The 19934-nt window shown below is 41.1% G+C and overlaps 1 long non-coding RNA gene across 1 annotated transcript; it reads right to left on the bottom strand.

Moving 5' to 3' along the window:
* Positions 1-4960: 4960 nt before the first annotated feature.
* On the bottom strand, positions 4961-14284 carry LOC101674458. The gene is made up of 3 exons (XR_200313.3): positions 12929-14284; positions 8299-8426; positions 4961-5080 (listed from the first exon to the last, which is right to left on the bottom strand). It is a non-coding gene; the product is annotated as an uncharacterized LOC101674458 (long non-coding RNA).
* Positions 14285-19934: the final 5650 nt, after the last annotated feature.

Below are 19934 nucleotides of genomic sequence, written 5' to 3'. Positions count from 1 at the left end.
TCTCAGAGACATACCTAAACTGAACAAGGAAGAAATAGAAAACCTGAACAGACCCATAACCATAACCAGTAAGGAGATTGAAGCAGTCATCAAAAATCTCCCAACAGGGGCACCTGGGTGGCTCAGTGGGTTAAGCGTCTGCCTTTGCTCAGGTCATGATCCCAGGGTCCTAGGATGGAGCCTCGCATCGGGCTCTCTGCTCAGCAGGGAGACTGCTTCCTCCTCTCTCTCTGCCTGCCTCTCTGCATGCTTGTGATCTCTCTGTCAAATGAATAAATAAAACCTTAAAAAAAAAAAAATCTCCCAACAAACAAGAGCCCAGGGCCAGACGGCTTTCCAGGGGAATTCTACCAAACTTAAGGAAGAATTAATATCTATTCTGAAACTGTCCCAAAAAAGAGAAATGGAAGGAAAACTTCCAAACTCATTTTATGAAGCCAGCATTACCGTGATCCCAAAACCAGACGAACACCCCACCAAAAAAGAGAATTACAGACCAATATCCTTGATGAACACAGATGCAAAAATTCTCACCAAAATACTAGCCAATAAGATCCAACAGTACATTAAAAGGATTAGTCACCATGACCAAGTGGGATTTATTCCTTGCTTCAAGGTTGGTTCAACATCCACAAATCAATCAGTGTGATACAATACATTAATAAAAGAAAGAACAAGAACCATATGACACTCTCAATAGATGCTTAAAGCATTTGACAAAGTACAGCATCCTTTCTTGATCAAAACTCTTCAAAATGTAGGGATAGAGGGTACATACCTCAATATCATCAGAGCCATCTATGAAAAATCCAGAGTGAATATCATTCTCAGTAAAGAAAAACTGAGAGCTTTTCCGCTAAGGTCAGGAACACAGCAAGAATGTCCATCATCACCACTGCTATTCAACGTAGTACTAGAAGTCCTACCCTCAGCAATCAGACAACAAAAAGAAATTAAAGGCATCCAAATCAGCAAAGAAGAAGTCAAACTATCACTCTTTGCAAATGATATGATATTTTATGTGAAAAACCGAAAAGACTCCACTCCAAATCTGCTAGAACATACACAGGAATTCAGTAAAGTGTCAGGATACAATGCACAGAAATCAGTTGCATCTCTATACACCAAAAATAAGACTGAAGAAGGAGAAATTAAGGAGTTGGTCCCGTATACAACTGCACCCAAAACCATAAGATACCTAGGGAAAAAACCTAACCAAAGATGCAAAGAATCTGTACTTAGAAAACTATAAAGTACTCAGGAAAGAAAGTGAGGAAGACACAAAGAAATGGAAAAATGTTCCATGCTCCTGGATTGGAAGAACAAATATTGTGAAAATGTCTATGCTACCTAAAGCAATCTACACATTTAATGCAATCCCTATCAAAATACCATTTTTTTTTCAAACAAATGGAACAATACTCCTGAAATTTATATGGAACCAGAAAAAAACCCAAATAGCCAGAGGAATGTTGAAAAAGAAAGCCAAAGTTGGTAGCATCACAATTCCAGACTTCAAGCTATATTACAAAACTATCATCATCAAGACAGTGTGGTACTGGCACAAAAACAGCACATAGATCAATGGAACAGAATAGGGAGCCCAAAAATGGACCCTTAACTCTATGGTCAACTAATCTTTGACAAAGCAGTCAAGAATGTCCAATGGAAAAAAGACATTCTCTTCAACAAATAGTGTTGGGAAAACTGGACAGCCACAAGCTGAAAAATGATACTGGACCATTTCCTTACCCCACACACAAAAATAGACTCAAAATAGATGAAAGACCACAATGTGAGACAGGAATCCATCAAAATCCTTGAGGAGAACATAGGCAACAACCTCTTCAACCTCAGCTGCAGCAACTTCTTCCTAAAAAAATTGCCAAAGGCAAGGGAAGCAAGGGCAAAAATGAACTACTGGGACTTCATCAAGATCAAAATTTTTGCACAGCAAAGGAAACAATCAATAAAACCAAATGACAACTGACAGAATGGGAGAAGATATTTGCAAATGACATATCAGATAAAGGGCTAGTATCTAAAATCTATAAAGAACTTATCAAACTCAACACCCAAAGAACAAAGAATCCAATCAAGAAATGGGCAGAAGACATGAACAGACATTCCTGCAAAGAAGACACCCAGATGGCCAACAGACAAATGGAAAAGTGCTCCACATCACTCAGCATCAAGGGAAATACAAATCAAAACCACAGTGAAATACCACCTCACACTAGTCAGAATGGCTAAAATTAACAAGTCAGAAAATGACAGATGCTGGCAAGGATGCAGAGAAAGGGGAACCCTCCTACACTGTTGGTGGGAATGCACTGTTGGTGGGAATGCAAGTTGGTGCAGCCACTCTGGAAAACAGCCTGGAGTTTCCTCAGAAAGTTGAAAATAGAGCTACCCTATGACCCAGCAATCATACTACTGGGTATTTACCCTAAAGATACAAATGTAGTGATCTGAAGGGGCATGTGCACCCGAATGTTTATAACAGCAATGTCCACAATAGCCAAACTAGAAAAAGAACCTAGGTGTCCATCAACAGATGAATGGATAAAGAAGATGTGAGATATATATACAATGAAATACTATGCAGCCATCAAAATAAATGAAATCTTGTCATTTGTGACGACAGAACTAGAGAGTATTATGCTGAGCGAAATAAGTCAATCAGAGAAAGAAAATTATCATATGATCCCCCTGATATGAGGTATTTGAGAGGCAAAGTGGGGAGTTTGGGGGGATAGGGAAGGAAAAAATGAAACAAGATGGGATCGGAAACAAGATGGGATCGGAAGGGAGGTAAACCATAAGAGACCCTTAGTCTCACAAAACAAACTGAGGGTTTCCCGGGGAAGAGGGTTAGGGAGAGGGTGATTGGGTTATGGACATTGGGGAGGGTAGGTGCTATGGTGAGTGCTGTGAAGTGTGTAAGTCTGATGACTCACAGACCTGTACTCCTGAAGCCAATAATACATTATATGTTAAATAAATAAACAAACAAACAAACAAAGTGGGAAAAAATTGAAAATATTTTTTAAAAGATAATAAAATAAATAAAAGAAAAACAAGAATAATCCAATTCAATAATTCAGTGCAACCAGAAAAAAAAAATGTGATTGTATGTTTTAGTCTTATTGAAAATGAATGAGGCTGCCAGTTCCCATGTCAACAGCAGTATTTTGGGAAGCTAAGCATGGTGGGTGAATCCTGCAGTGTGTGTGGATTACTGTAGAGGTACCACCTGGGTTTCCACAACAAGGGAGTGACTTCTTGAGGCCAGGTTAAAAATATAAGTGAAAGAAAGTAGATGTCTGGCTTTTGTTTTCCCTCCTTTTTAACTTCTTTCTCCTCTTTGTACAAGGTTTTGGGTTTTCTCACAAAAGCTGTATTTAGTTTTTGTTCAGCTCATCATCACCTTCCCAAAGTAGAACTGGTCCTGTCTTTGACAGGAAGAAGAGACCCAGTGCCAAATGTTCCAGAAAACTACCGTGTTCTAGAATGACTTGGGTACCTACTAGACAGATCAAGAAATCTTTATCTAAGATTTCACAATGCAGCCTTGAGACCCAGCATCTCAGGTCTTCTATTGACTCCTTTTAGAAGTAACAACATAGGGATGCCTGCGTGGCTCAGTCGGTTAAACCGCTGCCTTCAGCTCAGGTCATGTTCCCAAAGTGCTGGCATGGAGTCCAGCATCAGGCTCCTTGCTTAGCAGAGAGCCTGCTTTTCTCTCTGCCTCTGCCTGCCACTCTGCCTGCCTGTGTGTTCTCTCTCTCTCTCTCTCTCTCTCTCTCTCACAAGTAAATCATAAATAAAATCTTAAAAAAAAAAAAGAGAAGAACATAAAATTACAAATTCTTTACCCCCAATCCACCCATCCAATTCTCCGTCAAATGCCTCTAAACACTGTATTGTTACCATGTCCTCACATTTACTCATATTGCCCCCAGTTTTAAAAATACTTTTTTAATCTCCAGCCATTCGCCCAAACCCTGACCATATTACCTCCTTTTCAATCATATCTCCTTCTTTTTTATACTGATGACCTATTTCATGAAACCTTACAGCATTTATCATCAGGCCTACCCATATAAATACTTACTCATGTAATTTCTTGTCTTCCTACATGTTTCTTACGTTTTTACATGTGTAGGGTCTAAATTGCACACCTGTAAGGGGCCGGGCCCATTATTTGGTACCCCCGGCCTTCGACCTAGTTCGTGCTAATAGGAATTGCTTCAGTTCTTCTCTCAATTCTACAATGGTTCTCAAGTGGTCATAGTTCTCCAAACACTGATTTCTGGATCCATCAGTTCAGTAATCCTCCAACTTCAGTGTCACCAAGGGTGCCATTTAGAAGGCAGATTCCTGGGCCCTATCCCCAAGAGAGTGTCTCAGCTGAGCTTGAATAAATTCAGCAATCTGCCTTTGTAAAAAGTGTCCCAAGAGGGCACCTGGGTGGCTCAGACAGTTAAGCATCCAACTCTTGATTTCAGCTGAGGTCACGATCTCAGGGTTGTGAGATCAAGCCCTGTGCTGAGCTCCACACTGGGCATGGAGCCTGCTTAAGTTTCTCTCTCTCTGTTGCCTCCCCCACCTTCTTCACAAAAAAAAAAAAAAAAAAAAAAAAAAAAAAAAAAAAAAAAAAAAATTCCCAAGTGATTCTAAGGCAGGTGATTCAAGAACCACATTTGGAGAAAGGCTAAAATTGGGGGGATGAGGGGAAGAACTGTAGAGAAAAGGAGTTTTGCCATACCTGGCTGCTTCTGCATCTGGGTATGATTAACTGGCCTAAGTTTCTGCCTGGATAAAACTTCCAGGTTGATGATTCAACAGAAGTAAAGCCACATGTTTAGGTGGCCAGTCAATTGTGCAAGGCTCTTGGCAGCATATAAAAAGGATATCAACTGCCATCCCATGGCCATTGATTCATCAAGGAAAGCATGAGATGTGATTACCTTCGTTCAGCTGGAGCAGGATGGTGAGAAGTTCAGTGGCTCATCTAGTACTCCTCAGCAGCCCCTCAGTGGCCTTGTGAGACCTTCAGTTTGGGATATTCCAGGAACTGGGGACAAGAAAAACACATGAGCCACGTTGGGTGTGGCAACAGAACCCAATGGGAAGAGACTGGCATTCAATGTCTGAAGGCCTAGATTCTTTTTCCCAGTCTGCACAAAGTATTTGTTGAGCTAATGTTTTTAAACATCCTGCCAAGAGTTTCCTAATATTTTCTCATTTACTGTGCTCAACGGTGCTATGAAGTAGACACTGCTAATATCAATATTTTCATTTTATTTTTATTCTTTTTTTTAAAGATTTTATTTATTTATTTGACACAGAGAGAGAACATTTAAAATCTATTTTCATGGAACTTTTAAACATACAATACAGCATTGTTAACTATAGTCACCATGCTGTTATATTACATCCCAGAATGTATTCATCTCATAATTAGAAGTTTATACCCTTTAACTCCCTTCACTCATTTCCCCACATCCTATCCCGTACCTCTGCAGATCACAAACCTGTTCCTTGTTTCTATGAGTTTGCTTTTTTTAGATTCCACATACAAATAAGATCATATAGTATTTGTATTTCTTTGTCTGGCTCATTTCACTTAGCAGAATGTCCTCAAGATGTATCCATGTTGTCAGAGATGGCAAGATTTCCTTCTTTTTTATGGTTGAATAATATCCCATTGTACCTACTTACCACATTTTCTTTCATCCATTTATCCGTTTATGGACACTTGTTTACATGTCTTAGCCATTGTACATAATACCTCCATGACCATAGGGGTACAGATATCTGTTTGAGATAGTGATTTTATTTCCTTTGGATATATACCCAGAGGCAGAACTGTTGGTTTATATGGTATGGTAGTTCTATTTTTAATTTTTTGAGGAACCTTCAACTGTTATCCATAGTGACTTTACCAATCTAATCTTTAAAATGGGTCTGATGGAAAGAAGTTGGGCTGGAGGTTGTCTCAGTCTCCTATCCCCATCAGAGTCCTACAACTAAAAATCTTATATTTTTGTATTAAGTGTTTTGGTTTTGAGTAGATTGTGTTATATTTGAAGAGATGGAAAACAAAATTTAAAAATGTGATATTCCTTTGGATGCAACTTACAAAAGAGCATCTTTTGTCTACTCTTGCCAAAGGAAAGAGTGGTTGGAAATGAGGAATGTGAACTTCAAAGGCAAATCAGCTCTGGGAGGATAGGATAAGTACAGCAACTGGGAATCTAGCCATGGGATACATTTGGCAAGGGTTAGATTAAGCAGTGGTTGAAACTGGAGAACTGGGACTTTGGGGCAAAATGTGCTCATTTAGAGAAAAGAACACTCTAGGGGACATGGAATGTGTTTCAAATATTTGAAAGGCTGTCAAATAGGAAGAAGGATAATCTATCCTGTGTTTCCCCAGGAGTAGAATTAGCATCAATGGGGGTGGGAGGGGGGGGCTTTGGTTGAGTACTAGAAGCATTCTGAAAATTGCCAAATATGAACAAGGCTACCCCAAGGCTACCCCAAACTCAAAACAGTGATTCTCCTGTCTCTGGAGATGTTTAAATGGGTGCTAATGAAGACATTACAGAAGGGATTTTCCTGTTAAAAGTTGGAAGTGGGGGCGCCTGGGTGGCTCAGTCGGTTGAGTGTCTACCTTCGGCTCCGGTCATGAGGGATCAAGCCCCACATCGGGCTTGGCAGGGAGCCTGCTTCCTTCCTCTCTGCCTGCCTCTCTGCTACTTGTGCTCTTTCTCTCTGTCAAATAAATAAATAAAATCTTTTTTAAAAATGGAAAAAAAAAAAGTTGGAAGTGGATGAATGAGGAAAGTAGAAGTTTAAGACCCTCAGCTTCTTCCAAGCCCATCCAGCTTCCAAGTCTAACTACCCATCAAAACCATATGGGAAGTATACTTCACATGGATTAAGCAGAGAGATCCTGACCCATCCAAGTTAAGAGAGAGCACCTAGGAATCTCTAGCAAGCAACTCCAAGTGATGTCCGCAGGAGTAGCAAGGCAAGTGTTATCTTGGTTCAAGATAATACACTCCTTACTTGCTGACCTAAGTGCCTTTATCCATAACAGAACTAATTTGCTTTCTTTGAGATTTAGAGACCCTTGGCCTTGAAAAATGAAGGACCAGAAGTTTCCCAGGCCACAGAGTCCAGCCACTCTGTTTGAAGATGCCTCAGATTTCTGATTAGCCCAGCAATTTTTTTTAGCAAAATGTTTCTCTTTTTTAAGGTCATACAACTGACTTTACTAACTTCCCTTTGTGCATCTGTAGACCTTGCCCTCCTTTTCAGAAAGGACCTCATGAAGCACACACTGGACCTCCTCACAGCACCCAAGCTAAGACAATGATCATAGCCAGCACTACCAAGTCTGTCCATGATCAAGAAATGTTACAGCCTACTGTCCTCACTTCAGTGATTAACTACCCTAAATTCCTTTAAAAAAAAAAACAAAAAAAAAACAACCCTGGGCCAGGCAGAAGCCTTGGAGTTGGCTTTTAAACAAGAGTCTGCCTTCTCCCCAGGTTGCTGGACTCCTGAATAAAGCTCAAATTCCTTTCCAATCAAAACTTGTCTCTTGAGTATTAGCCTTTCAAGTGACAGGCAGTGGAACTTGGGGTTCAATAACACAGGTATTCTATAATTTCTTTTCAGTTTGTTTATCTCATTACATCCTCAGCCATCCCTGTGTGGTGTGTGTGTGAGGAAATTGAGCCTTTGAGAGATCATGTACCTGATGAGTGACAGAGAGGAACTGTCCAATACGTTTTACTCCAAAGCCTCTTATCCACTATATATATACACAGAACCACAAGTGTTTCTTGCCTACAGAAAAGGTCTACTCTTAGGATCAGGAGTCCTGGGAAGACACAGAAGAGGTGCCTTCAGGAAGAGAATTGCACCTGCTCCAGGACTTTGAGCACCATCTCCTGAAAAATCTTAAAAGCAAAAGTTATGATTGGCAGGATCCTGCTTCACTCTTGGGCTCTAACAGGCTCTGTGAGTACAGGAGAGGGATAGGGATAAGGGGGAGGGGAAGGACAGGGGTAAGGGGGAGGGGAAGAGGTAAAAGATAACCTGAAAGAGAGAGATTTCCCAAGTGATATAATATTTATCTGATTAATGCCTTGGGCTACCTACCCATGTTTAATGAAACTCTGATTTCTGAGCCACACAGAGTTTTCTATAAGGAACTGATTGCGGAGAAATGTGAATATGTAAAGCAAAAACCAATAATACAAATACAACTACAGTGACCTGTTTCGGAGGAGGGGCAGTGCCCATGTTGTTGTAAATTTCAATTTCCTATGCATCTCCAGCTGCAAGGCAGAGCTGCCCGTTGTGATGATCAGACAGCTGCGTTCACCTTTTCAGTTTATTTTTCCCTGCAGGATAGGACAATGAAAATAAGAAAGTCAATTTTCTTTTCATCTCAGGCAGATTGAATTTTGCTAAACTAAAACAGGCTCTGGATAAGTAAAGGTCAGCCCAGCCTTGGATCTTTTTCTTCGTTAACAAAAAATCAACACCAGCCTTGTTGCTTCCAGCTCTTTTAAATAAAGATACTCGGAGATGCCATCAGCGGGACGCGGTGAGGCGTGCATTACCTTGTCAAAATCATGAACAGCTGAGGCAGGGGACAATTATTACTTATGTCAATGTGTATATATTTTTTTCATATGGCATGGTAAATATATTTCACCTCATTAAATATCATCCTTAATATTAAGACTAGAAAAAATTACTTTCTGTAAAGAACAATGTGATCATCGTGTTACCCAGCTCTGCTTACTCAACTGTTTGTGTCCCTCAGATATAGGAATGTCAACAAAAGAGGTCAGATGAGACATGTTGTGCTACTTTTCTCTTTACCAGAGTTTTGAGCTATGTTAATAGTCTTTTAATGGCACAAAGTACATACGGGGTCTTCAGAGAGATTGCCTTAAACTTCTGTCAGCAAAGGTAATCTGGAGAGGCACGAGGAAGAAGAGTCAGAAGGTCTGGTAGGGAGACCACCATGATGAAATAACAGGGAGCAGTGGAAACAGAAAAGTGCAAATGAGAATATAGCTTGTTTCAGAGGCAGTTTCTGTGCTAAACCCACGGCAGGAGCAGGAAAAAGGAAACAGATACACGCAAAGAAAATGAGGTAACGAGAGCTTATTGCATAGGGACTCAACAAATGGAATAGAATTTGAAAGCTCATCAGATAAAGAAGTTAAAGTTGATTTTAAGCTTGACGTTTATATAACTAGAATATTGGTGGTAATGACACGGAGAAAGTTCAGGTTTAAGAGTAGGTGGAGACCAAAGCTTGGTTTTAACTAGTTGGCTTCACCAATAATTGCTATTGTTGGTGCAAATCAAAGGAATACACACACACACACACACACACTGTAAATTGTGAGGTGTCATTATAACATCAACCAGATACTTTTTTTTAAATTTTTTAATTTTTGTATAAACATATAATGTATTTTTAGCCCCAGGGGTACAGGCCTGTGAATCGCCAGGTTTACACACTTCACAGCACTCACCACAGCACACACAGCCCCCAATGTCCATAACCCGACCACCCTCTCCCGACCCCCCCTTCCCCTAGCAACCCTCAGTTTGTTCTGCGAGATTAAAAGTCTCTTATCTTTTGTTTATCTCATTACTTTTAATGAGATGTCATGATACCATGTAAATATGATCTCCATATTTAAGAAGTTGAGCAGAAATTTTTAATACACTATGCTCTTTTTAAAACATCAACTAAAGGGTACCCAGAGGACTGTTGGTTAAATGACTGCCTTTAGCTAAAGTCATGATCTCAGGGTCCTGGGTTGGAGCCCTGCAATGAACTTCCTGCTCAGAGAAGAGTCTGTTTTTCCCTCTACCTCTGCCCCTCCCTACCACCTACGCGCTCTCTGTCTCTCAAATATATAAATAAATAAAATATCAACTAAAAATCAGAGTGTCATCTGGTAGATGGTAAAGTAGAAATAAAAGCCAATGGTTACATAGACAAAGGGTAATCTTTATTATAAATTTTTTTCCCAGCCCATGAAACTCTTTTCAAGGAGAATAAAATGATGCTTTAGAGTGTTTTAGGATAACACATCATTCAGAAGCCTGTTGGGAAAATTAAAACCACATTCTGTTTCAACAGAATTAATTTAACAGAAGGAATTGGTAAGGTTATTACAAGGTCTTCAAGTAAGAAAAAGCTGAACTTCTCAGACCCAGGAAGGAAGGTCACATCTTCTAACAAGTGAGGCTCAAAGAGACCCAGGGGACTGAGATTTTCAGCTTCACCAGTGTCCACCCAAATATGTCCAATACACCGTATAGACTCTTAGTCTTTTCAGATCAGTGCCCTGTCTTGAATTAGTAAAACTGTAAAATCAACCTAGTTTGTAATTTTACAACATGCACCACAATTAAATTATGGTGTGATTTTCAATGAAATTAGATCCACTGAATCTATCCAGAGATAGATTACTTCTATCTCTGATTTTTAGAAAATTACTTATTTATTTATTAAATTATTTATTAAATATAGTGTAGTATAATACAGTAAAAATTATACAAAGACATCAAACATTAAAAAAAAACTGTGTGGGGACGCCTGGGTGGCTCAGTTGGTTGGATGACTGCCTTCGGCTCAGGTCATGATCCTGGAGTCCCGGGATCGGACTCCCAGCTCCATGGGGAGTCTGCTTCTCTCTCTGACCTTCTCCTCATTCATGCTCTCTCTCACTGTCTCTCTCTCAAGTAAATAAATAAAATCTTTAAAAAAAAAAAAACTGTGTGGTAATGGGAGTTTTTTGAGATTGGCTTATAATGGGTTTTCCTTTTTTCTAAAAGGGTTTGTTATTTATAAGACTTTATTTATTTATTTGATAGAAAGAGATCACAAGTAAGCAGAGATGCAGGTGGGAGTGGGGGGGTGGGAAGCAGGCTCCCTGCAGAGCACAGAGCCCAATGCAGGTCTTGATCCCAGGACCCTGGGATCATGACCTGAGCCAAAGGCAGAGGCTTTAACCCACCCAGGTCCCACCTTGAGGCCACCCAGGTACCTCCAAGGATTCATCATTTATAAGAAAATAGTGTATCAGAGCCTAAAAACACTAAACCATTTAGTTTGTTTATAATTTTTAAATTTGTCTATAAATTAAAGACTAGGGATTTTTGGAATTCCTTGCTTGGAAGCCTCATTGCCTTTACCATCAAACTTAACCTGTGGCTAAGAAAAAAAAATTGAAACTATGAATGGTGATAAACGTTAACTAGACTTATTGTGGTGATCCTTTTACAATATATACAAATATCTAATCATTACGTTATATATTATTATATATATAATTAATATATATATTAATATAATGTTATATGTATACCTCAATTTTTAAAAAATTTAATAATAATAATAATTCAACTGAAAAAAAAAATCCTTACCTGGTGGTGATAAAACACTTTTACAAAAATAGTAGTTCAATTTTCCTTATATAACAAGTGGAGGGAATTAGGAATATTTTTATACAACTTATTGTTCCCCACACTCTCTGGCATCCAAACCAAGTAGAAAAGAGAACTGCTCTGAGAAGGGGTTAAGGCAAAGTAATAAGGAAGTAAAAAAATAATAATAATAAAAAAAAAAACTAGATGATGAGAGCTAAACTTCAAAGTGAAAGCATGAAATCTGGCTTCATGCCAACTCTTGTTGACGATTACAGTAAAAATTTCCAAGTAATCCTGAATGATCAGAAACAAGGGAGATTCAAGTTTTCTTGTGTAAAAGGAAAACATTTTGCAAAAGATTCTCAGTTAGCAGAAAAATTCTGATGGAAATTTCTGGTGGCTGTATTTTTAAAATTTAGTCCTTCTAGAAAATTCTCTGCTTGATAATCAAGTTTAGGGATTTTGAGCAGTAAAAGAGGCAGGAAAACAACCTTCTTTACATGAAAAACTGAGGTTCAAAATTGCATATCCTTCCTCCAGGTTAAATGACATACTCTTAATTCTGGAGATAGTAATCCTCCTAGAAAGAGCAATATGTCCAATGACAGCTGTTCTGAAATCCTAAATGAGAAGATAATAGATGGAAATGGGTCCTACTCTCAATGTTTGTCACTCTTGGAAAAGCAGAAAATTTAGCAGATTAAAAAAAAAATATTAAAACCTTCACATTTTCACTTTCTTGAGTTTACCCCTAATGACAGCTTTTCAGTAGCAAGATCCTTTTCGTTAAAAAAATTGTCAGCTGGGATGTCTGGGTGGCATAGTCAGTTAGGCGTCTGACTCTGTTTCAGTTCATGTGGTGATCTCAGGGTCCTGAGATCAAGACCCACGTGAGGCTCCACACTCGCCATGGAGTCTGCTTGAGATTCTCTCTCCCTCTCCCTTCGCCCCTCCTGCTCATGCTCCCTTTCTCCTCTCTCTCTCAAAAAAATAAATCTTTTTTATTTTTTTAAGATTTTATTTATTTATTTGACAGAGAGAGACACAGCAAGAAAGGGAACAGAAACAGGCAGAGTGAGAGAGGGAGAGGCAGGCTTCAGGCCCAGCAGGGAGCCTGATGCGGGACTCGATCCTAGGACCCCAGGATCATGACCTGAGGCAAAGGCAGACGCTTAATGACTTAATGAGCCACCCAGGTACCCCAATAAATAAATCTTAATAAAAAGAATTATCAGTTAGTACTTTGTTGCATTTTCTTTTTTTACATTTGCAATCGTTTGAAGTAGCTAGAATTAACTCGCCTTATTGTTGGTATCCTTTGGGGTTTGGCTCTAAAACCACTGTTTGGGTCAGTGTTACCAGATGTCTTAGTGTGTTCAGGCTGCTGTAACAAAATAACATAAACTAGGTAGTCTATAAACAACAAAAATTTATTTCTCACCATTCTGGAGGCTGGGAATTCCAGGCTCATGGTGCCGACAGATTCAGTCTGGTGAGAGCTCACATCCTGGTTCACGGATATCCCCTTTCCATTGGATCTTCACATAGCAGAAGGGTGAGGGATGTCTCTGGAGTTGTCTTGTATAAGTACACTAATTCCATTCATAAGGGCTCTACTCTATTCCCTAATCACCTCCCCAAAGCCTCACCTCTTAATACTATCACCTTGGCTATTAGGATTGCAACATATGGATTAGGCGGAAGAGGGGGTGACATAAGCATTCAGATCATAGCACCAGATCTCTTGCCAGTGAGGGCTCAGTTGGCAAGATACACTTTTCAAATACTCACCTAGAAATTAACAATCACCATACATCTAGCCCCAAAATAACCAGGCCCTGGCGACCTATGGGTACGCATTTTCATCCCTGCTAAAGCTGCATACTGACAATCTGTAACCTCCCATGAGGAGCTCACAAGCACTGAAAGCCAGCAGTGGACAAGACACTGGCTCTGCAGATCCAAAGACAAGGCACAGAACCTGTCTTCAAGATGTTCATAGCCTTCTGAGGGGAGAGAAAAGACTGTGCAATGAAGTAAGAGCTAAAATAAAGGGTTCTTGGGCTCTGGAGTGGGCACAGTGCTGGACAGAGGATGGAGTAGGATGGGGACAGCAAGTCAGAACATAGTTTTTTAAGATATGTGGTCTGATTCTTGAAACAAGAATGGCGGTCCTAAGGTAGATAACAAAGGAGTACGAAATTAATACCAAGAGCTGACACATGGGAGCACTTAGAGTGTGCCAGGAACCTGCTAAGTGAGATTTAAGCAGTACTACATCAATACCTCCACATTGCGATGAGGGAGACATTAGTATTACCCTTATTTTATGGATAAGGAAGTGGAAGCTCAGAGGAGTAAGTAATAGAACATTCAAACCCAGGCTACCCAGATCCAACACACCTGTGCTTAACCTCTGGGTCTTGCCTTTTGTATAGTAAGGAGTACAGAGGGCGTTCCTCTGTGGGTCTTCTGCAAAAACTCTGAAGAACAGATAAATCTTTCAGTCCATCTCCTCATTTCCTGTGTTCTAGACAAGGACAATGAGATGAACACAAAACTCTAGAACCCATCCTATCCCTAGGGATCTGCCACCACCAGGATCTGTCAAACAAGACAGAAAACTCCACTGTCCAGTAGAACTTTCCACGATGATGGCAACATTTCATAACTGTACTTGTAATGCAGTAACTACCAACTACCTGAGGAACTGAATCACTCATCCTATTTAATTTTACGTAATTTTTTTTTAAAGATTTTATTTATTTGACAGAGAGAGAGAAATCACAAGTAGGCAGAGAGGCAGGCAAAAAGCAGGTTCCGGCGGAGCAGAGATCCCGACGCGGGGCTCGATCCCAGGACCCCGGGATCATGACCTGAGCTGAAGGCAGAGGCTTTAACCCACCGAGCCACCCAGGTGCCCCTAATTTTACATAATTTTAATCTAAATAGCCGCATGGGGCTGGTGGCTACGGTATTGAATATTGTAGGCACAGAGCATTCGAGGTGGAAGGAGCCATAAATCACTGCTATCTGTGAACTATAAACACGTGTTCCCCGCTCTCAGGCCTTTCATAGCCCAGCAGAGGAGCTAGCAAACACCAAACGCTCACAGTATTGACGATGTATTCACAATTGTTAAGTGTAACAGGATAAGGAGGTTGAAGGTACTGTGGGAGCTTGTGAAGGGAGAATTTTACATGGGCTAGGGAGTCAGGAAAGCCCACAATCAATCCAAGGAGCAATTTCAAATAAGTCAGCTCAGTAACCACCTGTTGCCCAAACAGAACAGGGGGAAAAAAAAAAATAAGGCTCTTGCCACAAGCCAGCAAATGACGGTGCCCACAAGCAGGCATTTACACCCTATGCCCGGGCCATAGCTTTGCCTTCTCTGGTAGACAGCTGTTTTGTGGGGCAAAGACTTCACTGCATCTTTATAGCAAATAACTTACTGACCCATTTATGACTTTTGGCAGAATAGCCAGTATTTTCTTCTTTGCTCGGCCTGTGCTGACAAAAGACTCTATTGAAATATTCTTTAAAATAAAGGCAGTGAAAGACTCCAAGTTGGACAAATTGAATATGGAAACAGAACAGAACAGATTTTGTATGATTACTAAAACAACTTGAAATTTTTTTATAATGCACCCTTCATTTTCCCTCACAGTAGCTTCAAAAATTGGCTCATTCTAGTACCAGTCCTGTTCGCATGGCAGCAACACTCACTCCGAACCTAAAAAAAAAAAAAAAAAGAAAGAAAGAAACTGAAATACTTTTTATTTTGAAGTATGTGCTACAGAGACATTTAGATTTTATGCCTAAGCACAATAACTTAGAAATGATTTGGCATACCAAAAAAGAAAAAAATGCCAACATAAAGACTGAATTTCAAGAAGAAGAAGAAAAAAAAAGCCTGTTGACCCTAAAGCAAAACTAACACTCACATTTAAAATAAAGAACCTCACGCATAAGGAGCAGAACTGTTGAACTATTGTGAAGAACTGTGAACACTCCCACTCCAAAATGCAAGTCTAAACTTATGCTGATTCTTATTCAACACTTTTCTGAGACCCATAGCTATTCACAGAAAAAGGGGATTTCTGAGTTTCCAGGGGATTCACTTCAAGCTTCTCTCAAATAGAGAGTTGTCCTGGATTAACTGGAATTCAGCTCATAAAAACTAAGCCACTGTACCCTCAGCAGATTGAACAAGTTCCTCATCTGTTAAGGGTAGGCTATGCAAAGTGACTCCCTTCCAAAGAGTATGGTAGAGAGAAGGGGAAAGAGTGACATCACAAGAGAGAAAACTGGAAAATCATAAAACATCAGGTAAATCCCAACGGAGGTCATTCTACAAAATTCCTGACCAATACTCTTCAAAACTGTCAAGGTGATCAAAAACAGGTTATGTCTGAGAAACTGCCTGGCCAAGAGGAGCCTATGGAGACATGACCACGAAGTGTAACATAGTATCCTCAGTGGGATCCTGAAACAGAAAAAAGGGACATTGGGTTAAAAAAAGAAGAATATCTGAACAAAATACAGCATCTATTTAATAATAGTATCAATATTGGTTCATTAACTGCAACAAATGCACCATACTAACATAAGATGTTATTAATAGGGGAAACTGGGTGTGAGGGCTATGGAAAGTCTCTGCACTATTTTTGCAATTTTTCTCTAAGTTTATTCTAAAATATAAAGTGTATTTTTTTAAGATTTCATTTATTTATTTATCAGAGAGCAAGCATGCACGAGCAGGGGGAGAGGAAAGGGAAGAAACAAACTCGCCACTGAGCAGGGAGCCCAATGCAGGACTCCATCCCAGGACTTGGGATCATGACCTGAGCTGACAGCAGGTGCTTAACTGACTGAACCAACCAGGGATCCCTACAAAGTGTTTTTGGGTTTGTTTGTTTTTTTTTTTTTTTAAGCCTTAAGCACCCATGACTATCAGAATGTGGCTGCTTTCTCTGGTGTAAAGCTAGAGAATTGGGGCCAGAGGTCGTGTGATTGTAGTGCCATCTGTGGCCAAGGGGGTCGGTCTCCTGAAGGGAATTCTCATGGATCTGTAAGCACTACTTTTTTAAGGTTTATTTATTTATTTGAGGGAGAGAGTGCAAGTGAGTGTGCTCAAGTGTGTGGAGAGGGCAGAGGGAGAGCGACCCTCAGGCAGAATCCCCGCTGAGTGCAGAGCCTGATGCAGGGCTCCATCCCAGGATCCTGAAATCACGACCTGAGCTGAAACCAAAAGTTGGGCATTCAACTGACTGAGCCAGCCAAGCGCCCCTGTAAGGACTATGTTATCCACGAGCCTTTATGGTGTGAGGCTGACGTGTAGCTCCAGAAAGGTGCTTTCCAGTTCTGGCCCCCAAAGCCAATCCCTTACAGCTGCTGTTTAACTTGTAACGGCTCTCAACAGAGGTGAAATTAGTGAATAAGGCAAATACAATCAAAAGCAGCCCTAAGGCCACAAAAGACCCTCTGCCCACCCAAGTGTATTTTCTGAGGCTTCTTGAGATTTATTTTCTTTCTTTGGCTGCCATTCCCTGAAAATGATAGAAGATATTGTCCATCCAAGATGGTGGCTCTTTCTCTGGAAAGACAACATGCCCTCCACTGGCAGAGCTAAAGTGAAGAAGGAGGTCAGGGGTGGGGGAGACGCGCTCACAACCTGGCCTGCTGCTGCTTATAGACGCTCCAACGTGCATGTCTGACAGTCCATCTTCTCTCTATTAATGTAGATGAAGAGTCAACAGATCTTTTGATGGGCTTCCAAAGGACGTTTGGGTCAGGTAATACTATGATTTAAAATAACAGATTTTAGCTTTACTGCTTTATTATGATTCTCTCCAATTTAACTATGTGTCACATTTTATTTAGGACCACCGTGTGCTGGATCGTAGGGAACACAGAACACAAGGATCCTTGTGGTCTGGACACATCTGCTGAGTCCTGGATTCGGCTGACTCCCATGGACCCAGAGCCACTGCACCCAGCAGTGAATAAAACCAGCTCTGCCCAGGAAATGAGAGGCAATTCCATGTTTTACAACTCCTGGCGCCTCTCCATCTGGGATTGCCTCTCCTTCAACATGCAGACTTTGGGTCCACGTGCCTCATCACCAGCTTTATACCCATCTGACCCTCGGGTGCAGAGATCTGACCTGCTGTGAGTCCCGGTCAGCTTTGGCTGCCATAACAAAACACCATAGACGGCATGACTTAAACAATATTAATTTCTCACATTTCGGAGGCTGGATCCAACATCAAGGTGCCAGTAGGGTCAGGCTCTGGGGAGACTGCCCCTCCTGTCTTGGAGACAGCCATCTTCTCCCTGTGCCCTCACATGGCTTTTTCCCTGAGCTGGCATGGGGAAGGAAAGCGAGATCTCTGGTGTTTCTTCCTCTTGTTAGGGCACAGTCCTGCTGGATTAGCACCCTACCCTTATGACCTCGTTTAACCTTAATTACCTCCTTAAAGACCCTAACTCCAAATACGATCATATTACGGATTAGGGCTTTGGCCTATGAATTTTGGACAGGCACAATTCAATCCCTAACAACATGGAAGCATAGGACAAGTAATTTTCATAATATAATAGAAAAATCACTAGCTTTGGAATAAGAAATGTTGAGTCTGAAACCAAGCTTACTAGAGGGGTCACAGAACATAGGCCACTTGCCTTCTCTAATTTGTTTCTAATATGAAAAATGAGGTTCAAATCAATGCCTATAAATCAGAGTTATCATGAAGGTAAAATGTGACAAAGCATGTGAAAATTCACTGTAATGGTTAGCAGCCCTCAATTATAATAAATTATGGGCCCACGGGTTCTGGAAGGAAGTGCTGCGAAACTGGAGGCTTCAAAAGAGAGAGGGACAGAGTCCAAGGGTGCTTCAATCCATAGGGCAACCAGGACAAGCTCTGGGCAACCCAGAGTATGACCAGCCGTGCACTTTCTGTATCTCTGCAACCCCAGAGGAAGGCAAGCTGCTGCCCCCTCCTAGTATCTCCCTTATACAAAGCTCAGTCAGGGAAAATCCGCCCCCCCATATCATTTACCACTGCTGGTGGAGGGAATTTCAGAAATTAGATCAAGGCCCTTGAGTTCTGCTCATTGCCTGGACTCCAGCTTCTAAAACTAGACCCTCATTAAAGGGCAAATCAATGAATGGATCAGATCCCCCAACCCCCACCCTCAGGTACAGCGTTTTTGCTTTGTACAGATAAATTTCAATAATGAAAGGGATTTTCTTTGATCCAAGCAAATCCTTTATCTCTAAGGCCATGTAGCCATCCAAAGCAGAGCCAGGACCCAGACCTGGCCTCCTAGTGTACAGGTGTTCAATGCATCTAACAAATAGTGTTGAGCACTAGTTGTGCTGGGTTCCTGTCATTGCGGATCTTAGGCTCTGAGAGGAGACAAATATTAATCAAGTCATTACACCTACTTTATTAAGGTTTATTACACAGCATTTGTTAAATTTTATTTAAAAATAAATTATTACTTTCAGAAGTATATGGTGTCATGGGGGATTGAGGTGGCTGGCCCTGAGGGCTGGGACCTGGAGGATGAGTACTAGTCAGCTAGGTGGTGATTGGCGAAGGAGGAGAAAAGTGGATCTGGGAGACGTTCCCGTGACCGGAGGAAGCGTGGCAAGTGTGAAGCATAAAGCAGAGAGGTGCGGTGGGGGTGCATGAGGCAAAGATGGAAGGTTGCGTGTGGTGTGAGATGAGGCTGGAGAAGCGGGCAGTGGAAAAGCTACGCAAGCCCTTACAACTCATGCTACAAATTTTTATTTTATCTAGGAGCAGTGAGAAACCCTTAGCACATTTTAAGCTGCGGTAAGGAAATGACATGATTGGATTTGCTTTTTTGGATAGATCTACCCTTTGCTTCTAATAAGGACCCACTGTTCAGTGTGGGGGAACCTCGATTGGTGGTGACACCCATAGTAAGAGGCTCTGGTGGCCATCCTGACCAGAGACCATCGCAGCCTGGACTAGGAAAGTGTGAGCGCAGAGTCACTGACCCATCAAATATTTACTAAGTGCCTCTGTATTCCAGACTCTGCGTCAGGGGCTGGAAATAAACAGAGGTTGGAAGAGTTGAACAATAGTTAAGAGAAAAAATAGACAAGACAGGATCATGCCTGGACATGGAGAGCAAGAAGAGAAAGATGCTACAAGTCATTTCTGAGCCCCCCTACTGATCAAATACAGAATGGATAGTGGAGCCAAAGAGGACCATGGCTGAGGGGAAAGATGGAGCATTTGGACATGAACCTTTTAAGTTTGCGATGCCTTCAGGACCTTGTAGGGAGAAATCAGTGGGACAGCAGGAGCAGTGAGTCCATAGCTGGGGGGTGGGCTGCATGTGTCACTGGCATAGAGGAGGTACCAGAAGCCACAGGCGCAGTGGGTTCTCTCAGGGCGAGTATGTGA

The sequence above is a fragment of the Mustela putorius genome, unplaced genomic scaffold (assembly GCF_011764305.1).
Source record: "Mustela putorius furo isolate JIRA1106 unplaced genomic scaffold, ASM1176430v1.1 tig00003909_pilon_pilon_pilon, whole genome shotgun sequence".
Lineage (NCBI taxonomy): Eukaryota > Metazoa > Chordata > Mammalia > Carnivora > Mustelidae > Mustela > Mustela putorius.
The sequence above is the reverse complement of the archived record's forward strand: the minus strand, read 5'-3'. Positions and strand labels throughout refer to the sequence as shown.